Raw genomic sequence first — 23,460 nt, 5'->3', positions numbered from 1 at the left:
CTGTTCATTTGGCACTGGAACATGCTACATTACATGACATGATGGCCGTGAATTTTACCTTTTAAATGCTATTATGCACATAATAATCACATATAGCAGAGGGATGAGAACAAAAACAAAATACCTGGATGGGGCCTCTCCAGCATTCTCTCATAGATGTGAGTCCTACAGCATAGTGATTCCCCTCAAACCAGATCAGCCAGAGTGAAAAGAGCAGGATCCGCCGCAGTTTAAAAAGACAAGAGGGACGACGTGATTGGCCGACAAAAAAAATAGCCGTTAATATTTTAAGTTGAATATATTGAGATGTATATATTGTATATTCATTTTATTAATGATTTTTATTCATTCTAGAGCTTTTTATGTGCTACCATATGAAATATATGTATTGTATTTATTTCCATAAACACAAACTGCCCGCCCAGGAGATAACACATTTATTTCCCTGCAAATTGTTTTGTGAACCTGTCACAATGAAACGCATACTTTTCAAACAGTCTGTTATTGAAGGATCCTGCAATTAAAAAGTATATCGTAGTCTAAATAAAAAGCACAGCTCAAATGAGTGCAGCAAAGTTTCTCATGTCTTGTGGGAAAGAGAGTGTTTACATAGTCATAGAAAATATTAAATACACAACGGCAAACAATGGCCCTATTTAATTCTAAGAGAGAGAGAGAGAGAGTGGAAAACAAAAAACTAAAATATGCACTATGTAATAAATTTGCATTTCTTGGGGCAAAAAGCTACCACCATATAAGTGGACTGCGGGAAAATGTAATAAAAACTATGATATGACCTTTGAGAGATTTAGGTAGTTACATTTCTAGGTAGTTTGTCTTGATTGAACTTGAACTGTTTCTCATTAAGGGAGATCTGGGGGAAAAAATGAGTTTTGTTGTGGAAGGGGTTAGTGATCAACCCCTCCTGCTTGTCCTGGAGACAAATGTCATTCATGGATGGCATGTGATGGTTTATGGTGCTCTTTGTAGTCGTAATGATGATCTGCAGCTAGTCTTTATAGTAGCAGATACAGCCAAAATGAGAGAATAATTGATTGTGGGCAGAATTAATTTTCATCTGTATGCTTATAAGAAATAATTAATTCTGTCAATATCAATTATTCTCTCGTTGTAATTTTGATCAGAATTCTTTTGGAAAGATTCTTTGTGTGTGGGTTTTTGGACAGTGGAAGTCAGATTCTTGACCATCTGTAGCTGAGATTTTAGCTGAGATGGCAAAGTTTTTGAGATTTTGGCAGGCTATTTCTTTCTTTTTCTTGACTTTGTGTTCTGCAGTGTTTAAGAAGTCATCCTGTCCCTCACAATGAAAAGGTTTGAACTGTAGTTCCTGCATGAAAACTGCTTGTTTGGCAGCAGGGGGTCTCTGGCGCTTGGAGAGATGTCTTTATCTTTTTCATAATGTATGGTAGGGCCTTGCAAGCAGTGAAGTCGCTTAGTATTATTGTGCTGTCCTGTACAAAGCCTCATCTCCCATCCCAAGACCTCTCCTCTCTGCAAAGCAATGTCCTTTGGGTGTTCTCTGTAGTTTTATTTAGCTGTGGTTTGGGTTGAGATGCACTTTTCTCACTAGCGCAAGATTGAACTGTCATTGCAGTCAGTTCACCTCTACGCTAGTGTTTTATTTGTCTTGACATATTTCACGTTTCGTCTGTGTGAGATGATTAAGAGAAGGATTACATGATCAGAGCTCCTCTGGGGCAAACAGCCCCTATCGTACTTGAACAGTCATCATGTATTTTATTCCGTCTCTTTTTGAGAGCATGAACAAAGTGAATATGACTATATGTATATAATTAGGAAGTTTGTGACTCAGGGTTGTATGATTAAATATCCCATGATTATGGCAGACCGTATTAGAAGTGATAACCTGCTAATTCAGATTATTCACAAAGGGGAATCATTCTGGGTGATACATTTTTTTCATTATTTGTTGTCTTCATTTTTGTTTTGTTTTCAGTTGTAGTTGAAAACAGCAGATTTAATTTAGGGGTGGGAGATATACCGGTAGACACAATTAACCGGTAGAAATTTGTAGAAATTTTGAACTATCGTTTCTATGGTGGTTACACGCTGACGTGATGTTGCTGTGCTACGTGGTCACAAAAACATATCATTTGCACACGTTTTTTAAGCATTGCGGCTTAATAAAAAAGTATTTTAAGCCAATGAAACGCAATGAGCAGTGAAAGAGAACTAATTTCGCTATATGCGTGCACAATCTGAGAGACTTTCTGAGTGCTTCAGAGAGGCACGCGACCGTGAAGACGTTGCTCATAGAGCGCAAGAGTATTGAACGATGTTATTTTTGCTGCGTTATAGGCCTTGAACGGTTAAATACATAAATTTGTGTATGTCAAAATGGCCATCTTTGCAAGTATCCTCATAAACACAGTAATTTAGGTCTTAAGTGAAAGCAAACAGCTGAGAAAGAAATCACGTGTAACACTATATTGGATCCGGGCAGCTCTTAAAGTGACAGCAGTCTAATATTCCTGCTGTGTCAAAAAAAGATGTTTATTAAAGCAAAAAACAACTATATCTTGATTATATATATCGTTACCGGGAAATAAAATGACTCATATCGTGATATGATATTTTGGTCATATCGCCCACCCCTAATAATGATAAAAAAAAATTTGATAATGATAAAAACTTTTTATTCAGTTTTAGAATTGCTTTTTGCTCTGCACCATATATTTTTTTCATTTGCATATGATGACATATTGAACTGTATCATATACAAAATATTTCAAAGGGTCATTTATGGTTCAGCAGCATGAATTGGATCCGCTCAGATCTCATGTTAAATGGTCTGCCCTGGAGAAAAACTAATCTTTGGATTTTAAATAAATTTTTTTTTTTACAATATGCTAATCCATAGACCTATATCCATGTGCACTCTATAAACAACTAATTGTGTGGTCACATTTACTGTTTTTTGGTGAATTTACACTCATTTGAATAGGAATCCACACAATTGGGAATTCCGTGATGTCCAAAGATTTTCCTATATTCCACGGCCAGAAAGTGCAATGATGTTGTGAATAATTGACTAAAAATACAGATTTTGTGGTGCACATTTATAGTTTCAGTGACTTTTTTTTTTTGTTTTTTTTCACGAGCTCATATTCTTGCTTACTTTTCCAGTGCAGTTTTTTTGTCTTGGTAATAGTTTTAGTTGGCAATAATAACCTCACAGAGGAGGAGCTTGAGTGATTAGGATAGTGATTGCTCTGAAAAGAGAGAGCTAAAGAAGGGCCTCATCCGTTCTTTGCCACATTTTCACTCAGTCAGCACACTCAGTTGGTCTCCACCTCTCCCTCAATCTCCCTCTCTCTAGCTTTCATTCCTTCACAGTCTCTCTCCTTTCGCTCTTCACTCTGTATTCCTTCAGAGGATTAAGTGTAAACGCTTGCATCAGCCTCCCCCTTCTGTTTGATAAAGGGATGCGGGTGTAGAGAAACTCACCCAGGCCTGGATGTGTTTGTGTTTGGACTGTTGTAGTAGCCAAGTTCGTCAGGCTCTTAGTGCCTCTCAGTTGGAGGTCAGATTCCCTCTGCAGTAATACGGTCTTGCTTTTTCACCCACACGTAATCTCAAACAGTTGTAGTTGAGTAAAAAAATAGACATTTGTGTTTCACACACACACACACACACACACACAGAGACAGAGACAACAGAGGAACACACACTCTCCCACCCACTATGTGTAATAGATGACTCGACACTAAAAACACTGATTTCAGCATATGGTCCGAGTGAACTAATCTTAACAATCTGTTGCAGTAGAGAATTGGATGCCTAGGAATGGTACTGCTCTGGCATCAAAATATTTCTCTGTAATGGACCCAGTCTTTACTGATCCCTGTGCCACCGTGAAGGCAACGGGTTATTACAGCAGAACAGTTCAGCAAATACCAGCGGGACTCATTGGCACAAGCTTTCCTTATCCACTCATGGCCATCAAGAACCGGCTGCAGCTTCAGACTGATTTAAGAAGACAAGCAACTCCTTCAGAGTGTGCTGGCCCACATCCGTTGCACAGAAATGCCATGGTTAACGAGAACGTTCTAGTCATTACGGTTCATGCAAGGCTTTCCCATATTCCCTTATCTTATCGCTCCAATATCCCTCAGAGCACAAATTTGTTTTGCTTTGATGCAACAAATGAGCATGGGTTTATCTTGCCAGACTTTATGGAACTGTTGACTTGTTTCAAAAATAGTAAATACTAACCAGTGGCGTGTGGCAAATCCCCCCTTCCGTGGTAGCACGAATCAAGACAGACAATGATTATGAGGTTATTTTGGGCATTTGTGCCACCTTTTGTCTTGATTTTACACAGTCCATGCTATAATACATTGCAGATTTCACTCATGTTCCCATTGGTCACGCATATTTGTTGAAAACGGCTTGGTTTGCACCTTTTTTGTTCGCAAATTTTCACCAAAATTTTACAGATGTCACTGCATCTTAAATGTACAGTGAGTTTAAATTTGAAAACTACATTTTGAACCAAATGAAACCATGCAACCAATATGGCGTTAGTTGCTTTGATAGCAGTTTGAAATTAGTATTTGTAGGCACTTTCTTGAATACTGAATTCTCATTGGAAAGATTTTTTGTGTGTGGGTTTTTGGACAGTGGAAGTCAAATCCTTGACCATCCGTAGCTGAGATTTTAGCTGAGATGGCAAAGTTTTTGAGATTTTGGCAGGATATTTCTTGCTTTTTCAGAGTAACAGAGGAATGTCAGAATAGTGAAAATCTCCACAAATCCTGGGTCAGGAACGTAGTAACGTAGTACGTGGTAAATGTAGTGTTGCACTGTTGCAGGAGATACCAGTTTGGGTCCAACTAGCCCTTCTGATGTCTTATTTCTTTAAAACACCTTGTTTACTTTGTGTTCGGTAATGTTGAAGAAGACCCTTGATGGTCTTCCTGTGTTCATTTTTGGAAATTAAATGCTCCCATATTCTCGCATTGTCATTGTGATTTGACATTCAGGGGAGATCTGAGTTTTGGAGGCATGATCTGTTTTTAAATCGTCATTTAAGACTAAAAGTGAATTGTTAGTGGCTGTATTCAGCTGTCAGGGCCATGCATACAAATATCAGGCTTCACATGGTCACAAAAAGCTGGGATGTCAGAGAATTTTAAAATAGTAATTTCCAGGGCTGAACAAGTCAAAGAAATTAATTGAAAGAAGTCGTACAAAGGTCATGGAAATCTTGAGTGATTATACATTTTTCTTTAAAATATGTAATATAATATTTCATTGACTAGATGACTAGACTCCCTGCTCTTTGCGGGAGTGTAATTTCTATAAAAGTATTTTTTTAAATCCTTGTCCAGTAATTAGTCTTGGGGATTCATTGGTCAAAAGTAGGGATGCTCCTATCAGGATTTTTGCAGCCGATACTGAGTACCGATTTCTTGTCATGGTGATCGGCCGATACCGATGCCGATTCTGACGCTTCAAGCTTTATATAGACGGTTTCATCGGGCACACGCGCCTGGCCCGAAGTTAACTTCCGGTCTGTGTTTGTTTATCAGTCTGGCTATGGCGTCGGCTACAAACGCAGTTAAAGTGATGAGTAGACTGAAGTTGGGCTCAGGTGGTTGTGCTGTGGGATGTTTCCCCCATACATTTATTTATTTGTAGCGCTCGCCACAATATAAAAACTGACCGATTTTCCAAAAGGCTTCGTTGAATAAACATGAGCACGTACTCCACGTTTAAAAATCAAAACGAGGTGCGTGTGTTTTTATATCACTGTATTTCTGAAGGAAGACTTTCTTTAGAAAATGTTCGATGTCATTTTCCTTTCATCTTTCAGCAGCATTTGTGAGTTCAGCGCTGCTTTGTGTACAGCCGTTACGCTTTAAAGCACCTCCTGCTGGCAGAGAATGAATTTGCATTTTCAAAAAATCCGTCTGATTTACGCAACAAACATATTTTGCTTATCAAAAATAATCTACTCTAGAGGGACTATTTAGCTGTTATTGATTCTATTTGGAAGTCTACCGGAAGTTAAGTTAGGGCCACAAAAGCGCGCATGCGCAGTAATGTTTGGAAACGTTACTGGAAAAAAGAAAATAGAAACATTTAAACTACTGAAATAACAAAACGGAGTAGTTCAATCACGGTTATCCATGGGCGCTGCGGATAATCCGCGGGTCAGTTAATAAAAAAAAAACATTCTGATTATTTGCGGGTGGGTCGCGAGTGGATAAAATAAATCATAAATGATGGAAATATTAACAAAAATTTTTTTTAAATACATTTTTTCATGAGGCCGGCAGACGATTTCATTTGTTTGTGTGTGTGTGTGTTCGTTCGCCTGATTGGGAAGTTGCAGTGACAGAAACGGTGACATTCCAGATAAAGTTTGAAAGGAGTAAAGCCTGTGTTAAGTAAGGGATAATCAACGGCTAGCTGTGCATTAAACGATTTGAATGCACGACGTGGGGGGCGAAGAACCACCCGAAGCGCATCATTTGCCAGCATTCACATATTAAAGATGTTAATAATATTTGCGCTGCAATATTTGACCAGAACGATAAAAATTATGATTATTTTCGTCTGTTACAACTTGTACAACAAAGAGATGTGTGTGTGAAGTAGCCTACCAGCGTCATGGTGTATGTTACTATGGTTACCGATGTTTATAGGAAGAGCATTAATATAGAACGTGATTAAACTGACCTGGAACTACCTGTGCAGTTAAACGAATTTAATCAACACCTGCCAGCCAATCAGAATCGAGTATTCAGACAGACCATGGCATAATGCTATTGAGTTGGCTATGGCCAAAGAAGATATTTTTCTTTTTTCTTTAGGTTTTGTTTCATCCTCCACGCTATGCCAACTCACAAAAGACTATTTTTAGCCAAGCAGCGCGGAGAGCCGCTTCAGAAACGTGCTGCGGCTGGCTGGTATAAACCACAGACTGTATAAAAACATGGACGTAGTGTCCGTGACGTCACCGTAGGTTCCTGAAGAGGTTTTTGAAGCCTAAAGTGGGCGGAGGCGGCCATCGCCATCGTTTTGAACCAGTCTGTAAGCGTTTTTTTGTGCTGTAAAGTTGGGCATTTTAACATGGGGAGTCTATGGGATTGACTCCCTTTTGCAGCCAGCCTCTAGGAGCCAGTTGATGAAATACAGTTTAAGTCACTTCCTTGTTGGCATCACGAGAGAGAGCGGGAGGTTGCCGCTTGGTATAAACACAAGCATTGACTAGAGCGGTCGCCATCAGCTCCAGTTCCCGTGGAGTCGTAACGTGCCGCAGACACGTGCAGTGAGGCGCAGATCAGCACTAACGTCACTGAATCTGCTGTTAAAAATAAACCATCCATTCATCATATCATCATGCAAAACATACATGACAAATAGCAAATTTTTCATTGCTTCTCGAAACGTCATAGCATTTCTACACCGGCGATGACAGGACTGTGTCGCCAAATCATTTATGTCTCCATGCATCATGTACGTCGTCACGCGTTGACGTCATCAAATTGTGATCGGTTTGTGAGATCGGCCAAGTGTTGTGAGTACCGATCGAGTCATAACATGTGATTATTGGCCGATACCGATCTCCGGCCGATCAATCGGAGCATCCCTAGTCAAAAGGTATAAAATCCCTGAAATGGGGACAGACAGACCACAGATTGTCTAATGGCTTTTCTATATAAAAATGAGAATAGATCCATTTTTTTAGCAGTGAATTTCTGAATCATATATGGACGCTTTGCTATTTATATCCACATTGAAAATGTTTGTCAGGCGCAGTGTTTCAGATCTAACCCACCTCAGAATGTCTGTTTAATATTTTTTAATTTATCAAAAACAAAATTCAGATGCTTGTGCCTGAATGGTTCAGCATGTGATTTGTGGCTAAAGACACATGTCTCTTTGCACTCTATGCATTCTCTCTTTCTGTCTGCTGCAAGGCAGTGATATTAATTCCACTAATCTGTAGTCTCAGGGGCTTCTGGGCATAATTAGGCAGTTGGATTACGGCTCATTTGGGGGATTATATTCCTGCATTAATCTCTCACAGTGGCCCAGGTTTATCTCTGGTTGGTTGGGTGGCTCCCTCCTGTTCTGTCATGTTCCTCCCAATTGTAGCCTTGCATTTTCCCACCCTGTTGCTGAGACAATTAGATGTATGTGTCAGACATGCAATGCCATCATTTTCCAGGCAGTCTCTCAGGCCAGTTCTTTTTTTTGTGTTTTTTTCCCCCTTTTCTCTTGACAACCATCGATCTATGGCTTTGTTCACAGTGCTTCAAATTCCAAGTCCAATCTTTAGGACTGACTGTCCTCACTGTCATTTTACAAGTGATGAAATCAGATCCGTTTGTTCAAACAGTGTGGTGAATATCCGTTATATCTGCATGGGTTGCCATATTAATGAATTTAGTGTCTGCACTATGCCAAAAGATATGAGAAGAGCTGTCGTTTCATCAGAGGGTAGAAAACTTTTTTATATTTCACCGCAGTGCTGAACTCATGAGGCGCATCAGACATCATAAGTATCAGAGTTTTTAAAACCAAATATGGATGTGATTTAGATTAGGACTGCAAATAACAATTATTTTGATAATCATTTAATCTGTTGTTTATGTCTTTAAAAAGATTTTAAAAAGTCAAATTTTATTTTTGGTATTTTATAAAAAAAAAAAATGTTTTTACAACCTGCCCAGTGTGTGTGCGTACTAAAGAATGAAGGCTATGCTATGCATTGTGCAAAAAAGGGTCAAATATAAGGTAACACTTTAGTATAGAGACCAGTTCTCACTATTAACTAGTTGCTTATTAGCAGGGGTTAAATTGGGATTGTGTTATGTGGGGGGCTCTATGGTATCGAGCTTATATATATATACAGTGGGTACGGAAAGTATTCAGACCCCCTTAAATTTTGGGTTAAACAAATCAATTTTGCTTGGTTGGAACAGCAGCTATGCTAATTATGTCTCTATTTGTTTCTCTGTTTTTGCACAAGCTTCAGTCTGGATCCAGAACACCCAGCATGCCAACCCGTCAGAGGACCTCAGATGATCCCAACCCTGAAACAACATACAGAACTACCACATTTTGCAATAAGTTTGAATGCATCATATAATAATTGATGTTAATAGTGTTCATCGTCTGTTTGATTATGTCTTCAATTGATTTTCCGTACATTTCTGCTGGATGTTATGTGTGTGTGTGTGTGTGTGTGTGTGTGTTTTGTTTTGTTGCAAATATGATTTATTCTTAAGCAATATTCTCATCAGTTTTCTACCAGCTGCCTGTGACATATAAATCTGTGTGTTTTTTATAGTTTATTCAAGGGCATTTTTTTTTACCTTTATAGAGGGCATTTTCCCACTAATCTCATTAATACTTTCATTTCAAATTCTTATATTTGATCTATAAATTCAATTATAATAATGTGATTATCTATACGTTATCAAATTAAATAATTTACATGGAAAAATACAACTTTTAAATATTTTTGGATATACAAACAAGAAATTATGGTGGAAATTATACTTTTCAACTAAATTAAAACGCCAGTAGGTGCTAGTGAGCGTTTAATGAGTGAGTCATTGAGCCGTTCATTCAAACGATTCGTTCAAACGGCAGATTCATCAGATGTTTATGCATGGGCTAATGAAACTTTTGACTCAACCGATTCATTCAAAAAACATGCTATCAATCAGCAATGAATCGGCTGGTTGCTGTGAGATGCGCTGTGTTTCCGTCTAAAATGTAAGTGACCTAATATTATTGTATTTGCTTATTGAACTGTTTATAGAACTATTAAACAGTCGTAATGGTGAAAATGTTGTGTGATGTTGCCTAACTAACTGTATTTTAAATATAAATACTTTCCACTTTGAATTTTTACCTCAGTATGCTGAGTTTCTTAGTGTTGCACGTTTTGATTTCTCATGGAGAGGCTGCTGTGAGCCTCGCCTCAGCAGCGCAACCTTATACTGTCAATAGATGCATTATATAACTTACAGTAGCTATATCCACTATTCGCCACTTAATGTAATAAAATCAGAATAATACTTGCGTTTTGGTGTTTACATAGTTATTTCTGGTTACTGATGTTTTAATCATGTTACTTGTCTGGCGTTAATGAAGCGTTAAAGGGATCATTCACCCAAAAATGAAAATTTTATGTTTATCTGCTTACCCCCAGGGCATCCAAGATGTAGGTGACTTTGTTTCTTCAGTAGAACACAAACAAAGATTTTTAACTCAAACCGTTGCAGTCTGTCAGTCACATAATGGAAGTGAATGGAAATCACGGCTTTGAGAGTCAAAAAACAAACAAAACCAAATTAAACCCTGCGGCTCGTGACGATACATTGATGTGTAAAGACACGACACGATCGGTCTGTGCAAGAAACTGAACAGCATTTATATCATTTTTTACCTCTGTTTCACCACAATGTCCGAACTGTCTTGAGCGCGTTCTCAACAGCTGGCGCGTGACACATCTTCTTCTTGCTTTACGGCAGATCGCAGACTTATAAGTGCATTAACCCAACCTATCTCTCAAATGGACCATTGACACTCCTAATTGAGATTGTAGATAGAGTGTCAATAGAACACAAACAAAGATTTTTAACTCAAACCGTTGCAGTCTGTCAGTCACATAATGGAAGTGAATGGAAATCACGGCTTTGAGAGTCAAAAAACAAACAAAACCAAATTAAACCCTGCGGCTCGTGACGATACATTGATGTGTAAAGACACGACACGATCGGTCTGTGCAAGAAACTGAACAGCATTTATATCATTTTTTACCTCTGTTTCACCACAATGTCCGAACTGTCTTGAGCGCGTTCTCAACAGCTGGCGCGTGACACATCTTCTTCTTGCTTTACGGCAGATCGCAGACTTATAAGTGCATTACCGCCACCTGTCTCTCAAATGGACCATTGACACTGTTCAGTTTCTTGCACAGACCGATCGTTTCGTGTCTTTACACATCAATGTATCGTCACGAGCCGCAGGGTTTAATTTGGTTTTGTTTGTGTATGTTTTTTTGACTCTCAAAGCCGTGATTCCCATTCACTTCCATTATGTGACTGACAGACTGCAACGGTTTGAGTTAAAAATCTTTGTTTGTGTTCCACTGAAGAAACAAAATCTAAATACAAAAAAAATACATCTTGGATGCCCTGGGGGTAAGCAGATAAACATCACATTTTCATTTTTGGGTGAACTATCCCTTTAATGTCGAGCCGTGGAGTCTATGTGCCGGAGCTCACCCCGGACGGCCCCGGCCCAATTTAAATTCTGCTTATTAGCATGCCTATTATTAACATATTGACTGTTTATTAGTACTTATAAAGCACGTATTCTGCATGACCATATTCTACATCCCTAACCCTACCCAAATCCTAAACTTAACAATTACTTACTAACTATTAATAAGCATCAAATTAGGAGTTTATTGAGGCAAAAGTCATAGTTAATGGTTTGTTAATAGCGAGAATTGGACGTTAAAATAAAGTGTGACCAAATATGAATAACCTAATACATTCTCAAACCTGCCCACCATAATAAAGTAAACAAAATCAACCACTGTATTTCAGATGTTTTTTGTCCATATGCATTATTTACTAATGTAAAGTGGTGTAAATGACAGATTGTTTTATTGATTGATTGATTGATTTTTATCCTTTATATCACATTTTAAACTATTTACAATGAACTCAAGATCCAGTCAGAATCGTAAAGTTTTATTATTTTCATTAGCAATTATTGTTGATTTTATTGATTAGATATTGAAGCCCAAGTTTAGATCGGTTTGTAATCTTTAGATATTCAGACCTCAAGTTTGAGTCCGATACACCAAAAAAATCAGATTTTTGCTGCCTGCCTGTACAAAGCCTGTGTAAACCAGTGGTACATAGAACAAATTTTGGGACAATTCAAGGCTACACTGCTGGAAAAAAAACAGCTGGGCTTAGCTGGTTTAAGCTGGTCTAGCTGGTTTTCAAGTGACCAAAACCCCTCTAAAACCACCAATCCAGACCAGCTGGGAGAAACGCAGTGGGGACTGATATCAGAGTGCCGTTGTGTTTCAGCGCACAGGCTGTCTCAGATCAGTATTCAGCATGGCTACGCCTTACCATCTGATTCAACACTGCTTCTCTCCTGAAGGTTGATTGAAAGATCTCTCTCTTCTCTGCCCTCTCCACATCCATCTTTACCCCTCTGCTCTGTCTCTTTGGATATGCCTCATATTCCTGACGGTAGTTTAAAGCACACATCAGTAAATATGCACTTTGATGTGCTGCAATGGGACCGTGTGGGTGTGTGTATGTGACAGTTGCTGTGCTCCCTGGAGCGCTGGCTCTCTCTCTCTCTCTTCCTTTCACTCTCTGTCTTTATAAGATTTTCTGTTGTGTATTGAGCTGAGCATTCAAACATGGACAGACAGATACACAACAAACACACAGATTAAATGACTTGTGGTTCCTGCAGAGAGGGATGGCAGTCAGACGGTGGGGATTTCTAATTGAGTGGTTTGCCGTGAAGAAGCTTGTTTTACTCTTATCGCTCTCTTTCTCGGTCTCTCACACACGCATACTGATTCAGATTACGGTCTTCGTCGTTATTAACATCAGAGACCAAGAGACAATCCCATGGGGACATTTTTGAGATGTTCAAAACTTCAAAATGTTTAATGTGGGAACTTTATGTAGTGAAAATGTAGTTTTAAAAGCATGTTTTCTGCACTTTTATTTTCACAAAATGAACATAAGAAAAAATTATGTTTAAAACCATATTTACAATTTTTAGATGGATGGGTGGGTGGACAATTAGATAGATTAGCTTTTATTTTTATATTTTTTGTTTTATTTTAATAAATTTTTTTCATTCCACTTTTTCCCCCCAGTAAAATTAGTACTTCAACTTAAACATATTTTATTTCAGTTAGTTGCTAAGGAAGCATTTCTAATTTTCATTTAAGCTTTTGAAGTTTTCATTATTTTACTTTACCATTTATTGTCCCCCTTGAGGGGCAATTTGTTTTCCAGCGGTGGAGAACAAGCACATATAAAACAAACAAATACAAAACACCATAATACATTAAATATGAATAAATATAAAAAATGTACAATAACCTAAACATGTACCTTTTCCTATTTGAATTGAGCTGGGAAATAGCACATGGAACACATTTTTTTTTTTTTCATCCAATACTTAGATTTGATTTCTGCTTTATTTCAATTAATATATATAATTTTTAAGTTTTAGTAACAGTAACAACACTGAGGTGAGTTTAGAGAATATTATTGTGATTTCAGGAGCTGTGGTGCTCACATGGATGATGCAGATATAAGTTTGGTCTGCCATGTGTACAAAATTTCCATTCACTGAAAAGAAGAAAAAGAAAAAAAAATGACTGGCTTCTGTTTCCTATGTTTCTTAAGTGAACACTAGTATTTATATATTTATTTATTTTTCCTCCCATACTGTTGACAGACATTCGAAGACATATCTCAAAATAAAAAGAGCTCTTGAGCACAGGTCTTGAAATTTTAATATTGACACTTATCAGATGTTCCATACCTGCATATAATCTTTTCATTTTTTCCCTTCTTTATTGGAAGATTTGTGCCAATTTATGTGTTTGTATCCTTATTTTCCTGAGATGTAAGCAAAGAGTGGCATCAATTATGCTTAACAGGTGTTTGATCTGTTCTCTGTGCACTCTCTCTCAGACTCTGACAGTTAAAAGGCTCTGCAGATATTCAGTTCCTCTTGTTTGACTTCCTCTTAGATGGTCCTTTTATGTGTTTATGTGCTCACAAGCTTGTTTCAATCTGGTCTTCTCTCTTTTACATTCAGCCTGCATCTCTTTCAAGCTAGGCCGTTTCAACCGTCACCCTTATATTGATCTCAGCTTTAACGGTACACAGAGCAGTATGCATGTTTGTGTGTGAATGTAACACTTGGATAATTTTCCTCTTCTCTTTCTCAGCAACTCCTGCGAGAAATGCAGCAGATGGCCAGCCGACCATTCGCCACCATCAACGTCGCCTTGGAGACGGATGAGGAGCCGCCAGACCTGATTGGTGGAAATGTGAAGGTTAGCGTGACCTTTCATGTGGTGACATCAGAGTGGCTTTAAGAGGGAGTGCAGTTACTGCATATGCTAATGTGGGAACAAACTGAGAGCTGAGTCACTGGCTCTGTTCCAAAACCTAGTGAGCTGCATCGCTGTCTGCTGTCTACATAAGCAACTGCCATCTAAAACAGCAACCGAATAAAAAGTCATTCGAAACTACACATAGGCAGAAACTCTTTTATGACTGGTCACTCGTGCTGTCTTAATGTGACGCACACAAGAAACTTGATTCTTTTGATTAGTTTCTCATTAGCATATGTTGTTAATCTAAGGATTCAATGCCAAAATAAGCACAAAAATACAGATTTCCCACTTTGTTTTCTGATTCAAAATGGTTGATTCCAAAAGATTCATGCCAACATGTTGCCAAACTAATGATTCGGTGCTCAAGTAAACACAAAAATAAATACAATAGCACGCAAATATTCACAGCAATAGTCAGTTTTTCATTAAATGCACATCAGTTATCAGTTAGGATGTCCAGTTTGCTTTGCTTTAAAATTCTGTCTCTGCTAATGTTGTGAAATATACAGGGAAGTATTTCAGAAGGGCTTTTCACAATTGAAATAGTTAACCCCGAGTCATTCTAAATCTCAGGTAAACTGAATCCTGGTTTATTGTGCTTCTCATTTCACACCTCAACCCTCTATGCACCCCTTGGCAATAGAACTGCCATTGGCTAGTGGATTTCTTGGTGTACTCACCAGACTCAACAGATATACAGGTGCATCTCAATAAATTAGAATGTCGTGGAAAAGTTCATTTATTTCAGTAATTCAACTCAAAATGTGGAACTCGTGTATTAAATAATTTCAATGCACACCTTTTCCACGACATTCTAATTTATTGAGATGCACCTGTATATGAATATATGAAAGATTTGAAATTGTATTTTCTTTACAAAATGACAGCCCTTTATAAAGATACATTCATTTGTATTGCCACCTGCATGTTATTCTCGCCCACTACTGAAGTAACCAGCCGGCAGTGCTTTCTGATTAGTCTTAAAGGTTGAATAATTTTGAACTAACTCAAAAAGAATATAATTTGCATGCAATTCAAAAGAATATAATTTGCATGTAGTTCATCAATTCTTCATGATATGTAAGACTCTATTTGTTCTCTTTTTGCATGTGTGAGAGAAACAGATCGCTCATTTAAGCGACAGTGAGGGCACCTACACACTAGAGTTTTCAGTCTGTCAAACACCCTGCTCATCCATTGATTTCAATGGAAATAGTGCATTCGCTTTGCTGTAAAGTGACGATAGATGTTACTTAGTCAACTACCATTGGATAAATACAGCACACAACAGGTTTAGATGACATTGGTTGTGTTGTATGTTTGTTTTTGCATACAATCCGCAATAGAAAGAGGTTTCTTTACATTATTTGATGGTACATAGTCCTTGTATTACATCACATTCAGTACAGATTTCAAACTTACATTCACAACTCGTAAAATATATATAAAAATATAATTTCTTTTTCTGATGAAGATTCAGCAATGGGGGAATACTATGCTGAAAAATGGTGCAGAATGCATTGATATGGGGAAATTTCTTGGTACATTATGAAAATATTTACGTTAAATATTAACAACAGGGCCCAATCTATGCAGTTGACCGAGTTAGTTTTCCATGTAGGCTATATTTTCATGCACCCACTGTAAATAGGAATTGAGTAAAAGATCAATCATGGTATTTTAAGAATTGATATCTAGATAGTTGAAATAAAGACTGCGATTAATTGGAAAATCTAGGTTTTACCCAACACTATAAATGAAATAATTCTATCGATTTTAAAGTGGTAAATAAAACATATTTCCCTCAAATCACAAAGCTCTCCAAAATTAATTCTAGGATTGTATCTTTGGAGGATACATGTGATACTACCTGACAACTTGGCCAAAATGAGGTACATTATAAGGGAGTATAGATTTTTTGGAATGTGCCTCAAGAATTGTCTTGTTAGGCAGCTCACTGGGTTTTAGAACAGAACTTCTGTGTTTTAAGTGTTTTTAGGAACTCCGCAACTTTAAAACCATCACACTTTCATTGTCTAGTTTTGACAGCTTTGTTTAATTCTGTTTACTTTATTTTCAAGGCTTCTTGACCCCTCTATGAGATTTGCAACTAATAACTGCATTACATAGTATTACAGCTATATTTGATTTCAGGAATTGTTGGTTTGTAATTACTGTTTTGTTTTGTTTTTTGTCCTAACACTGTAATGACAGCCCTAGAGTGAAGATCCAATTTAGATTTACATCTTTCCTATGTTCTCACTCCTGCTCCATCAGTGTCCTATGCTCACGATCAAGGTTTAAAAGTAATTACAATCCAGCCATCCTTGATAGCAAAATGCTATAAATGCAGTTATTTCTCTCAAATCTCATAGAAGGACCCAGAGGGTGTGAAACTAAAGTAAACACAACTAAACAAAAAGCGATGCACACAGGAGCTCAGTGGACATCAGAACATTCAGTGCTGTAGTTTGTGGCCTCTGACACACTGAGTATGCATCTGCTTTCTCTCTCACTCACTCACCGTCACTCTCGTTTTCTTTAATTATAAGAGTTAATTAAACAGAACCTGTCTTCTGCTTGCTCAGTCTGGTTGCCTCAGATAATCGCCTGAGCCGAACCGTAACGAACGCATATATATAAATATATAAATGCATACATACAGCAATACGCCCCTCCATACTCATGCAGATGCTCTCAGAGGCTGTAATTGAATTTTACTAGGAGTTTCTTCTTTTTGTGTGCTGGAGGAGTAGGTGTGTATGGCGTGAAAGATAAATGCCGTTCCCCCCTGCTCTGAATTGACAGTGGGAAAGTGCGAGGAGGAGAGAGATAGAGAGGAGAGAGGGGGTGAACTGGCCTCGGTAGGATAAGAAGTGGCTTAAAGAGAAGAATATATGAAGAGAAGGAGGGATGAATATGCAAGTGTGCTGTACAGTGGGGAGAATGTGTGAATGAGGGGTTGGAGAGCCGCAGTAAGCATGCAAACAGTCTTTTTGATGCATATGCGCTAATATCACGCATACACACAACACACACTGGGGAAACTCGGCAGTTAGGTAAAAAGAACAAGTGTGTGTGTATAAAAGGGTTTATGTAAGGCTTGGGACTAAGGGCAAAATGAGAGTGTGAAATGGGTCAAAGCTGGAATATGATTTGTGCATGTGTTCAAAAACAGAAGGTCAGGTGCTTTCAGCCCTGCTCCACACATGCATTAAAAATACTTACACAAAATTACAATGGTTTCTGTGCATGTACCGTGATATTCTTTGAAGCACAGTACCTTGGAATATAGCAGTCACTCCAGTACACTGGTACAATATATGTCATAGTAATACATTAAAGGGTAATGTTTTTTTCCTTTAAAATGTTTTCTGGTGCTGTTGTTTTGCCACTGTTAAAAGGATAGTTCACCCAAAAATGTAATTAATTACTCACCCGTATGTCATTCCAAACCACTAAGACCTTCGTTCATCTTCGGAACACAAATTAAGTTTCTGTGCCTTGATCGTAGTAGTACCCTTGCTGTCTATAGGGCCTTTCGCACCGCTTTAGTTCCAGAACTAAATGTACAGTACTAAAGTACTGGGACGATTTTGTGCGAACTATTTCCCAGTACCATTAAAAGGGTTGTATTCGCACAGACAGTGTACGTAAGACGGTCGACACACAGTGACGTAATTTGTGCGTGGCGTTCAACAACGTAAACAAAGGAGAACAACATTAACAACAGGAGGATGGAGGACGCTGTGATCGGAGCGGTGTTTGTTGTGTCTCGTGGGTTTCACAATAATGGACATGGAAAGTCGACGTATATGTAAAGCGATTGAAAGAACGGAAAGGAGGACTAAGAATCTCCAACGACAACTGGCAGTGCTACATTTGCTACAAGTGCCTGCACTTCAGCGTCCGTCCATCTATCGCTGTTCTCCATACTTGCGAAATAAGTTGACACAATGTTTACAGTATGTTTACACTGCGTTTTAAATCATGGCGGGTGAGGGTGTTTTCATACGCGTTTGGCCAATCAATGTCTACTTACGTCACGATTAGTACCAGTTGTGCTGGTTAGACCCTGCTCCGGAGTAGGAGCTAATTTGGTTTTCGAAAAAGGCAGTCCGGTACTAAAATCGCACCCAGTTCCGGCGGTGCGAAAACGCCAAAAACTGGGTAGTTCCACAATTAGTTCTGGCACTATGAAAAGGTTCCCGCGGTGCGAAAGGCCCTTATGGGAAGGTCAGAGAGCTCTCGGATTTCATCAAAAATATTTTAATTTGAGTTCAGAAGATGAACAAAGGTCTTGCATGTTTGGAACGACATGAGGGTGAGTAATTAATTAAAGAATTTGCATTTTTGGGTGAACTATCCCTTGGTGGAGGGGCTAAAATTATAATACAGTATTATAATACCAGTGTCACAGGTGTGCGTATATCAGCTGTTTTAGAGTGATTTTGAAAATTTGACTGAACAAGTCAAATTCAGAGTCAGAACTGTCCATGTGTTTTAATAATGTCATTTATATGTACAATGGGGTCCAAATGTCTGAGACCACAATGAAAATCTTCATTTTTTTCTGTCAAGTCTGGAATTCCTTTTTAAGATTTTAAAAGAATATGAAATATACAGGTGCATCTCAATAAATTAGAATGTCGTGGTAAAGTTCATTTATTTCAGTAATTCAACTCAAATTGTGAAACTCGTGTATTAAATAAATTCAATGCACACAGACTGAAGTAGTTTAAGTCTTTGGTTCTTTTAATTGTGATGATTTTAGCTCACATTTAACAAAAACCCACCAATTCATCTCAACAAATTAGAATATGGTGACATGCCAATCAGCTAATCAACTCAAAACACATGCAAGGGTTTCCTGAGGCTTCAAAATGGTCTCTCAGTTTGGTTCACTAGGCTACACAAGCATGGGGAAGACTGCTTATCTGACAGTTGTCCAAAAGACAATCATTGCCACCTCAGCAGTGCCACAAACTGATCACCTCCATGCCACACCGAATTGAGGCAGTAATTAAAGAAAAAGGAGCCCCTACCATGTATTGAGTACATGTACAGTAAATTAACATTCCAGAAGGCCAACAATTCACTAAAAATGTTTTTTTTATTGGTCTTATGAAGTATTCTAATTTGTTGAGATAGTGAATTGGTGGGTTTTTGTTAAATGTGAGCCAAAATCATCACAATTAAAAGAACCAAAGACTTAAACTACTTCAGTCTGTGTGCATTGAATTTATTTAATACACGAGTTTCACAATTTGAGTTGAATTACTGAAATAAATGAACTTTTCCACGACATTCTAATTTATTGAGATGCACCTGTGTATATGGTACTGCTGCATTTCTTGGTCAAAAATCAAATAAGTACATAGATCTTGAGCACTTATTTGTACAGGCGTCAGATGTTGTTGCTTATTAAATGAAACTCAAGATGCTTTTTGGATCATTCTCAAATTATGCTTTTTTAAACAGAAATTAACACTTTTATTAAACAAGAATGCATTAAATATATCAAAAGTAAAGATTTATATTGTTAAAGAGATTTCAAATAAATGCTAGTATATTGAACTTTCTATTCACCCAAGTAAGGTTTTCACAAAAATATTAAGCTGCACAACTTATTCTTAAGCAGCAAATCAGCATATTAGAATGATTTCTGAAGGATCATGTGACACTGAAGACTGGGGTAATGATGCTGAAAATTCAGCTTGGCATCACCGCAATAAATTACATTTTAAAATATATTAAAGTAGAAAACATTTATTTGAAATTTTAATTTTTGATAATATTACTGTATTTATGATCAAATAAATGCAGACTTACTGAGCCAAAGAGATTCAAAAATATCAAAATCTTGCCAAGACCAAACTTTTGAATGGTAGTATAATTTTTTTATTTAAAATTCACTAATTTTGTTATATAATATAATATAATGTAAAAATAACTGTTTTATTAAATGAAAAAAATTTAAGCATTTTTTTTTTTTTGTAACCGTTTGTCTTTTTTCCCTCACAGTCTGTGCCTAAGCCCATAGCTTTGGAGCCCTGTTTTGGGAATAAGGCAGCAGTGCTCTCCATCTTTGTTAGATTACCCAGAGGCCTCGGAGGTATTCCTCCTCCAGGACAGTCAGGTGGGTCGGCGAGCCAATACATTTGGCCCCCACACTGACTGCTGAACATTTTTACACTCTCTGTAAAGAGGCCATTATACTGGCGCTCAGAAACACCTCTTTGTCTTCCTCTCTTCTCAGGTCTGGCAGTAGCTAGTGCATTAGTGGACGTCTCTCAGCAGATGTGTCTGGGATATAAGGAGAAGTCGGGAGGGTTGCGTAGCCGCAAGCAGCAGCCATTAGCACAGCCCGCCACCTGCGTCTGACATTTACCCCTCAACCCCTGACCTCGGACCCCTGCCAGGACGCTTATGGCTGGGTTGCGTGGTTTAGCCAAGCCAAGCGGACTGATTGGAGAAATTTAATTTCTCCTGGCCCAAGCTGAGAGAACACTACAGGAAATTAACTCTTATGTGACCCTGACTGATAGGATTTATCCTGGGCCACTTTATGATATTTAACTTATTTCAGTTATTTTATTCCATTTTTACAATCAGGAAGAAGAATCCTTGCACTGCTGCATCTCTGATGAAGGCAACACACACAGACAAAATTTTCTTCTGGAGACTTCTTTGGCTGCATGGCTATAACACAAACACAAACACACACCTGCATATAGTACAGAATGTCTTTTAGAGGCATATAGTACGTCTATGTCTGTTTAATCATGGCAGTAGTCGTCAAAAATTGCTTTTATTTCTTAATTATTAATCACGTCTCTGATTTGATGTGCAGGAATAAGACACCGCTAACTAGTATGTTTACAAGCGTTTTACTTTATAGGTCATCTGTGATGACTCTCCCAAGCATTTCATGTTTGTCCCAATAAGAGGATCTACATTTTAGCTTTTTCACATCCTTTCATTCTCTTCTGAATTACCTCCTTTCACATGTTCATGTAGAGATCTGAGACATCAGTGTTTATGTTTGCCATAATGATAGTGCTGCTTCTGCTTTTATCATTTATTTCCTCTCACTTCTCTCTTATCTGAAATCTCAACCCATTTCTCAGGCACATTTCAAGGAAGGCAGAAATAAAAGGTGACTGCAGGCAGGCAGCAGGGTGGAATTAGAGCGAACAAGGACCTTGTTTGGGTTTCTCGAAATGTCAGATGTCATTTTGGGCTGGCGAAGTATTATCTGCATACACAAATGCACAAACCTGGACCTGCGTCGGATACCGGGGGGTATTCTCCAGGATATGGAGTGGATTGCCTAGTGCAAAGGAAAGGTCAGAGATAGAGTGAGCAAATGTGACATTATGAAATTTAAACCGGTGTAAGTGCGTGTAGCGGCGCAGTCATTACATCTTTCATTATCCTGGTGCGCGGCTGTTTCGAGACGGCACAGATGACCTGCTTGCCAGTTCTCGGTGCGTTTAGAGTGCCATGAATAAAGGGACACAAGTCGTTAGACCAGGACCAAACATCTAGTATTGAGAGTCCAAACAGGATGTTACTAATCTGTCCGTGATCTCAATGGAAAATTCATGTCCGGTGACACCCATCAGGTGCGAATGTAAGCCAGAATGTCGTAGAGAGACCATTTATGTTTTTTTTCTCGCGATCTGTTAGGGTCCAAAAGGGAAAGCGCACTCACACGCACACACAAAGTGGTCTAATGAAAGGAGCTGGTCTCTCTTCCTTCAGATGGAAGCTAATTCTCACATTGCTTTTATCTGTAAGCCTCAAACAATACTCCTCACACACCGACCGCACCTGATACTGTAGATACGGAGTCTGTAGTTTGTTAATATGTATAATGTAGCAGCAAGTGCACTCAAGTTTTTGTACATAGTGATGGACAGTAATGTGAATGCCGTCTATGTTAAGCGACTTACTGCACTTGGCAGGTGGAGTGTCCCAGGCTTTTGAAATGTGACTGCATTGCAGCTTCTTTTGTATGTAAGATGGCGAATGTCATGAACAAACTTTAAACTAGCTGCCTACTTTAGAAAAAAAATAAGACCTGGAAATTTAAACTGACCTTGTAATTATATGCGTACATAAAGAATGAAATAGAACATTTTGTCTATAATTAAACGGTAAAATGAAGACGAGTGCCTGTAAATCTGTTGTTCTAATGTTGAGTGAAATTGCAGTGTTCTTGGTTAGCTTATCACCCATCGTTTATTTAATGAGATAATGAGCTGCCTATGGCGTTTTTTTAACTATTGAGTAATTTATGTAGCTCAAGGGGAAACGGCACGGTACAGTACGGCATCTAATGTACATTGTTTTATCTTCATTGCATAGTGTGCTGTTGGAAGCATTTAAGCTTGTCTCTCACAACAGGACAGATGAAATGCATTTGTTATCTCCTTATTATCAGCAGGCGGATGTGGATAAACAATATCGTGACAACTTCTTCAGCTCGGCATGAGCGTTTATCCAGTGCCTCTTCAGAGATTTTCCAAATGGGATTATGAGGGAGCTTTCAAAGTCTCCCCGCTCAGATATTTTACAGATACTTTACGGCTTTATAATTGAATGGAAATTCTCACCATTAGCTGTGTGTTTGCATTTTATCAAGCACATTGGCAGGAATCCAGAAACAGAGGGTGAATATTCTTTTCACAAATGCCCTCTGTAAAATGGTCATTGGGGCCTGTGGAGTCTCAGAGGTCTTGACCTTCTCGACTGTATGCAGCGATTAAAATCATGCGTCATAATTTGGACAATTTTCTGTTGAATTAATATTTCATTGTAGTGAAAATGTTTCAGGTTTAATTATTATGAATGTGATGTTTAGCTGACCCACATTTTGCTGGCATCTGTTACTGCATGATTTTTCCATTTCTAAAACAAACAAAAAGAACATTCCTTAAAGTTACAGGACCCAGGAAGTCATCGTTTGGACTCGTTAACCGCATGCCGTGAGTACATCATGTAAATCATATCATTCCATTTACTCCGTTTTTACACAAATTGTAGTGTTGCCTGTATTTGTCAATTTCAGCCATTTAACTCTAAGCAAAGTTATTTTAAGGGAGAATGATCAAACATATTTTTCTTTATTTTGTGGAAAGTATGTTATGTAAATTATAGCTTAATTTACATTTTTAATTGTTTAGGCTACATATTTTACGTTTTACTTAGAAAATTGCTTGAAAAAAACATAAAATTAAAAACTTGACAGTCAGCATTTT

At 38.1% G+C, this 23,460-nt stretch overlaps 1 pseudogene; it reads left to right on the top strand.

The window, feature by feature from the left end:
• The window catches only part of LOC107556910 (attractin-like), a 155,739-nt pseudogene extending 132,744 nt beyond the window's left edge, over positions 1 to 22,995 (top strand).
• Positions 22,996 to 23,460: the final 465 nt, after the last annotated feature.

This window comes from Sinocyclocheilus grahami, unplaced genomic scaffold, assembly GCF_001515645.1.
Source record: "Sinocyclocheilus grahami isolate Dianchi unplaced genomic scaffold, SAMN03320097.WGS_v1.1 scaffold583.1, whole genome shotgun sequence".
Taxonomy (NCBI): Eukaryota; Metazoa; Chordata; class Actinopteri; order Cypriniformes; family Cyprinidae; genus Sinocyclocheilus; species Sinocyclocheilus grahami.
The sequence above is the reverse complement of the archived record's forward strand: the minus strand, read 5'-3'. Positions and strand labels throughout refer to the sequence as shown.